Below are 6311 nucleotides of genomic sequence, written 5' to 3' on the forward strand. Positions count from 1 at the left end.
GAAGATTACGAGCTTGTTGCCCCTGATTCTAACGAGAGAGTTTGCTTTTCGACTTCTGTTGAGGGAGAGCATCCCTTCTTTTATGCTTACGAATACTTTTTTAGTTAGTTGAACGTTTCTTTTCCTTTTACTGCTTTTGAAACCGACCTGTTGTGGTCGTGTAACATTGCTCCATCCCAGCTTCACCCAAATTCCTGGGGTTTTATTAAAATTTTTCAACTTCTTTGCCAGGAGTTGGACATAACACCTTCTGAAACTCTTTTCCTTTATCTTTTTGTCTCGGCCAAACCCGGAGGTTCCTCCAAAAAGAAAGCTTCCTGGGTTTCTTTCAGATTGGCCCAGGGGCATAAAGTTTTTGCCATGTATGATGAGTCGTTTAAAGATTTTAAGAACTACTTCTTTCGAGTTCGTGCTATTGGGGGGCTCCGCCCCTTTTTTCTTGATGAAAATGATGAACCTGCTTTTCCTCTAGAGTGGCAAAAGAATGTAAGAGTGCCACGTTACACATGGGAAATGCTTAGTGAGGTTGAGCGGGCCTTTGTAGTTGTTCTTGAAGATTTGTGGGGGAAGCCTCCCTATCTGGATACGAAGAGATTTTTGAGTGATCCGTCTTTGGTTCGGGCTGCTTTGGGTACTGTTCATACCCTGGGTCAACCTGTCTGACCCGGGATGTTTAGCGACAAGCCGACCAACCTCTTCAGGTCAGACTATCCGACCTCTTCTCAAAGAGCTCGGCCAAATGCCCGACCTCTTCTCAAAGAGCTCGGCCAACTCGCCAAAGGAGCCCAAAGCAGGCCCAAAACGAAGGAACACAGCCCAATCTAAAGGCAGCTAAAGCCCAGAAAGATAAAGGCGGTTCCCTTGAAGATAAGATGACCTCACTTAAAGATAAGATAAGATAACTAACTTATCTTATCCACAGGAGGCCACATCTCACCATTATAAATACACTGGAGCACCCAGGTATAACTCATACTCTGATTCTACTCAATACCTGTTTAATACCCATGCTAACTTAAGCATCGGAGTCTCTTGCAGGTACCCCCACCCTCCGGTGACGAAGGATCAGCAGTGCAGCCAGTCCAACAAGTCAGACACGACAGCTCCGGCTGTCTCCCACCAGCTGGACACGTTAGCACCAACCAGTACAGAAGATCTCGTCCGAGATCGACCTCCAGTTTCAGGTAACCCTCGGAACATTGGCGCCGTTGCCGGGGAACCTGGAAGTCATCCCACCACCATGGCGGACAACCATGACAACGACCACGATTCAGATCTAGAGGATAGAATGCCGCATAAAAACGCGGATGCCACCCCCAAAAGCACACCCCAAAACGGGGGAGATATGTAACCTGCAAACACAGAAATCATGGAAGCATTACAAGCTCAACAAAACCGCCTCCAACAACTCGAAAAAGAAGACGAGAATCAACGGGAAGCCAAGAAGGACCTCCGAAGGGAAACTAGGCGACGCCGAGAGTTAAAAGATAAGCTCTTAAAACTCGAAGCTGATCTCAAAACCGAGACGGCTCGATCCAGTCACGAAGATAGCCCCCACAAAGATCAAGACCCATTCACCAAAGAGATCATGAAAGCTAAAGGTCCCAAAGGACTTCAAAGCTCCCAACATGACTCCGTACGACGGCACATCAAGATCCAAGCTATCATCTTAGAAATTTCAGAAGCAGGATGTATCTCACGGAGGCTTCAGATGCAATCCGTTATTCTCCATCCAGAAGGACAAAGCCAAACACGCATCAAGCCTATTAGGGATCAAGCAAGGAGATCGAGAGAGCCTTCGCAATTACATGGAAAGATTTAATAAAACATGTCTGGACATACAAAGTCTGCCAACAGAAGCAGCTATCAGGGGTCTTATCAATGGTCTACGAGAAGGACCTTTTAGCCACTCAATATCCAAGAAGCACCCAAACATCTCGGAACGAGGTACAGGAACGGGCAGAGAAGTACATCAACATGGAGGAAAACTCTCGACTACGAGAGATCTCAAAAACCAAACATTCCTACTCCTCTAGGGATAAGGATAAAGAGTCCAAGAAAAAAGAAGATCAACATGGAGAGAAGCCTAGAAAATACCACAATTACACCCCCCTTCGGGTGTCTGTTGTGGATATCTACCGAGAAATATGCAACACTGAAAAGATCCCATCAACTCGCCCAATCAAAAACAAAAGAGGTCGGACGCGTTGAAGGTCCACCTCACACCAAAGAGGTCGGACGCGTTGAAGGTCCACCTCACACCAAAGAGGTCGGACAAGTTGAAGGTCCACCTCACACCAAAGAGGTCGGACAAATTGAAGGTCAACCTCACACCAAAGAGGTCGGACAAGTCAAAGGTCTACCTCACACCAAAGAGGTCAGACAAGTCGAAGCTCAACCGCACACCAAAGAGGTCGGACAAGTTGAAGGTCCACCTCACACCGAAGAGGTCGGGCGAGTTAAGGTCCACCTCACACCAAAGAGGTCGGACACGAGTTTAAGGTCCACCTCACACCAAAGATATCGGGCGAGTTTAGGGTCCACCTCACACCAAAGAGGTCAGACAAGTTGAAGGTCCACCTCAAACCGAAGATATCGGGCGAATTGAAGGTCCACCTCACACCAAAGAGGTCGGACGAGTTGAAAGTCCACCTCACACCAAAGATGTCGGACGAGTTAAACATCTACCTCACACCAAAGAGGTCGGACGAGTTGAAAAGGACAACGGAGTACGAACAAGCCTTCCGAGATTTCAAAATTCTTGGGGCAATCACCCATTCTTTCCAGACCACGGAAAAGTGAAGAACTCATTACACCTCGCAGTGGGAAGTCAGGCAATAGCCTCAGCACTAGTCAGAGAAGATGAAAGTGGGCAACAACCCGTCTACTTCATCAGCAAAGCTCTACAAGGGACCGAACTAAACCATCAACAGATAGAAAAAGTTTGCCTACACCCTCATACTCACCTCTCGATGACTCCACCCATACTTTCAAGCTCACACTATCAAAGTTCGGACCAAACCAGCCCATAAAAGACAGACTACAGAAAATAAACTTAGTTGGACGAATCCTACAGAGGATAGCTCGGATAATTCGGGGGACCCTGGACAAAACCAGAAAACATCTTGGACAATTCGGGGGATCCTGGACAAAAACAGAAAACAGCTCGGACAAATCGAGGAAAATGAAGTCCGACACATAGAAACATAGAATGCCCGAGCTGATGCATTTTCAAAACCAGCCAGCACCAACAACTCGGACAATTCGGGGATATGAGGTCCGACACATACCTCGGGAGCAGAATGCCCGAGCTGATGCATTTTCAAAACTAGCCAACACCAAAATAGGGTGCAATAACAGAAGCCTCATCCAGGCTACATCACAAGATCACAACAAGTCAATCTCAGGGATGTACTCAGGGTCAGCCACAGTAACACGCATTAAAAAAAAAACTATGGAATCCAGCCAATTAGACATGCCGTTCGGGATCTTAGTATACATCTCAAAGTCATAGGTCAACTATGGGGTTACTACCAAACAACTCGGGCAACAACTCGAACAATAACAGCAAAATATCAGGTGTCAGATACAACAGTAAAAGGGAAACCCCAGGACTCACACGAAGGTCCAGGGGCACCCTTTGGAGGCAACAACGGAGCAAAAACCCAAATACAAAGTCAAAGCTTTACATCAAAAAAGCATGCCAACTTCCACATTGCCCTACCAGAGCAGCTCATCAGTGTAACATCACCTTGGCCATTCGCAAAGAGGGGACTCGACCTCCTCGGACTATTTCCCCAAGGATTGGGACAAGTCAATTTCCTCATTGTAGGGGTGTTCATAAAATGGATTGAGGCAGAGCCCCTAGCTAGTGCCACTGCTCAAAGAAGTCAGAAATTCTTGTACAGAAACATTATTACAAGCACCAATTCACATCCGTAGAACACCCACAAGCCAATGGACAAGCAGAAGCTGCCAACAAAGTCATACTAGCTAGGTTAAAACGGAGACTACAGGACGTAAAGGGAGCTTGGGTTGAAGAGCTCCCACAAGTCCTATGGGCATATCGGACAACTCCACACTTCACCACGGGGGAATCACCCTTCCGATTGATTTACAGAATGGAGGCAATGATCCTAGTAGAGATCAAAGAAGGATCCCCCAAAATGATCTTCTATAATGAAGAGGTCAACTCCCAAATCCAAAGGAAAGAACTCGACCTACTTCCAAGAGTCCGAGAGAGAGCTCCGATCAAGGAAGAGCGTTAAAATGTCGAATGGCCTCAAAGATACAATCAGAAGGTAGTACAGCGAAGCTTTGCCAACAACAACCTCATCCTAATCCGAAATGATATCGGAATAACTCGACCTGGAGAAGGAAAGCTAGCAGCCAACTGGAAAGGACCATACCAAGTTGTTTAGAAGAACTGGGGAAAGGTTACTACAGACTATCCGAACTCGAAGGGCAAGAGCTACCAAGGTCATGGCATGTCTGCAATCTAAAAAGGGCACCAGGCCGAGATCCAAAAAGATTGCCCGACCTAGAAAGGTAAGTACTAACATGTACACACTCTTATCTTTATATTATTGTTTAAAAGATTGCAGATTCCCTAAAAAGTTTCCTACCAAGACACCCGACTACAGCAGGTCGGCAAGGTGAAACACCAAAATCACCGCCCGATCACGACAAACTCGGCAAGATGAAAACTGTTCATACCCTGGGTCAAGATGTCCGACCTGGGATGTTTAGCAACAAGCCAACCGACCTCTTCAGGTCAGGCTATCCGACCTCTTCTTAAAGAGCTCGGCCAATATCCGACCTCTTCTTAAAGAGCTCGGCCAATATCCGACCTCTTCTCAAAGAGCTCGGTCAATATCCGACCTCTTCTCAAAGAGCTTGGCCAAAACGCCACAGAGGCCCAAGAAGGCCCAAACGAAGGAACACAGCCCAATCCAAAGGCAGCCGAAAGATAAAGGCGGTTCCGTTGAAGATAAGCTGACCTCACCCAAAGATAAGATAAGATAAGATAAGATAACTAACTTATCTTATCTAAAGAAGGTCACTTCTCACCATTATAAATACACTGGAGCACCCAGGTATAACTCATACTCTGATTCTACATAAAACCTGTTTAATACCCATGCTAACTTAAGCATCGGAGTCTCTTGCAGGTACCCCCCACCCTCCGGTGACGAAGGATCAGCAGTGCAACCAGTCCAACAAGTCGGACGCGGCAGCTCTGGCCACCATCTACAAGTCGGACGCGGCGGCTCCGACCACCATCAACAAGTCGGACACAACAGCTCCGACCAACACAGAAGATCTCATCCGAGATCGACCTACAGTTTCAGGTTACCCTCGGAACATTGGCGCCATTGCCGGGGAACCTGGAAGTCATCCCATCACGATGGCGGACAACCATGACAACGACCATGATTCAGATCTAGAGGATAGAACACCGCACAAAGACGCGGATACTACACCAAAAGATACTCTTCAACCTACCAAAGGCGAGAATTCGCCAAAAGAGGAGGCTATGGAGGCACTTCAAGATCGCTTAAAGCAACTCGAAAAAAAGGTGGAACATCAACAAGAAGCTGAGAGAGACCTACAAAGGGAAGTTAGGTGATGCCACGAGTTAAAGGACAAGTTCCTAAAACTCGAAGCAGATCTCAAGGCCAAAACAACTCGATCCGGTCACGAAGACAGCCCCTACAAAGATCAAGACCCATTCACCAAAGATATCATGAAAGCTAAAGTCCCAAAGGACTTCAAGGCTCCCGACATGATCCCGTACGGCGGCACATTGGATCCAAGCCATCATCTCAGTAATTTCAGAAGAATGTACCTCACCGACACATCGGATGCCATTCGATGCAAAGTCTTCCCGACTACTCTAACGAAGACAGCAATATGGTGCTTCGACAGTTTGTCTCCAAGATCCATCACAAGTTTGACGACCTTGTTAAGAAGATTCCTCGCCAGGTTCTCCATCCAGAAGGATAAAGCCAAACACACTTCAAGCTTGCTGGGAATTAAACAAGGAGATCAGAAAAGCCTTCACAGCTACATGGAAAGATTCAACAACGCATGCCTTGACATACAAAGTCTTCCAACAAAAGCGGCCATCATGGGACTCATCAATGGCCTAAGAGAAGGACCTCTCAGCCACTCAATATCCAAGAAGCACCCAACATCTCTAAACGAGGTACAGGAACGGGAACAGAAATACATCAACATGGAAGAGAACTCTCGACTAGGAGAAAGCTAAAAAACCGAATTCTCCTAACCCACCACGGGACAAGGATAAA

The sequence above is a fragment of the Arachis stenosperma genome, chromosome 7, assembly GCF_014773155.1.
Source record: "Arachis stenosperma cultivar V10309 chromosome 7, arast.V10309.gnm1.PFL2, whole genome shotgun sequence".
Classification (NCBI taxonomy): Eukaryota; Viridiplantae; Streptophyta; class Magnoliopsida; order Fabales; family Fabaceae; genus Arachis; species Arachis stenosperma.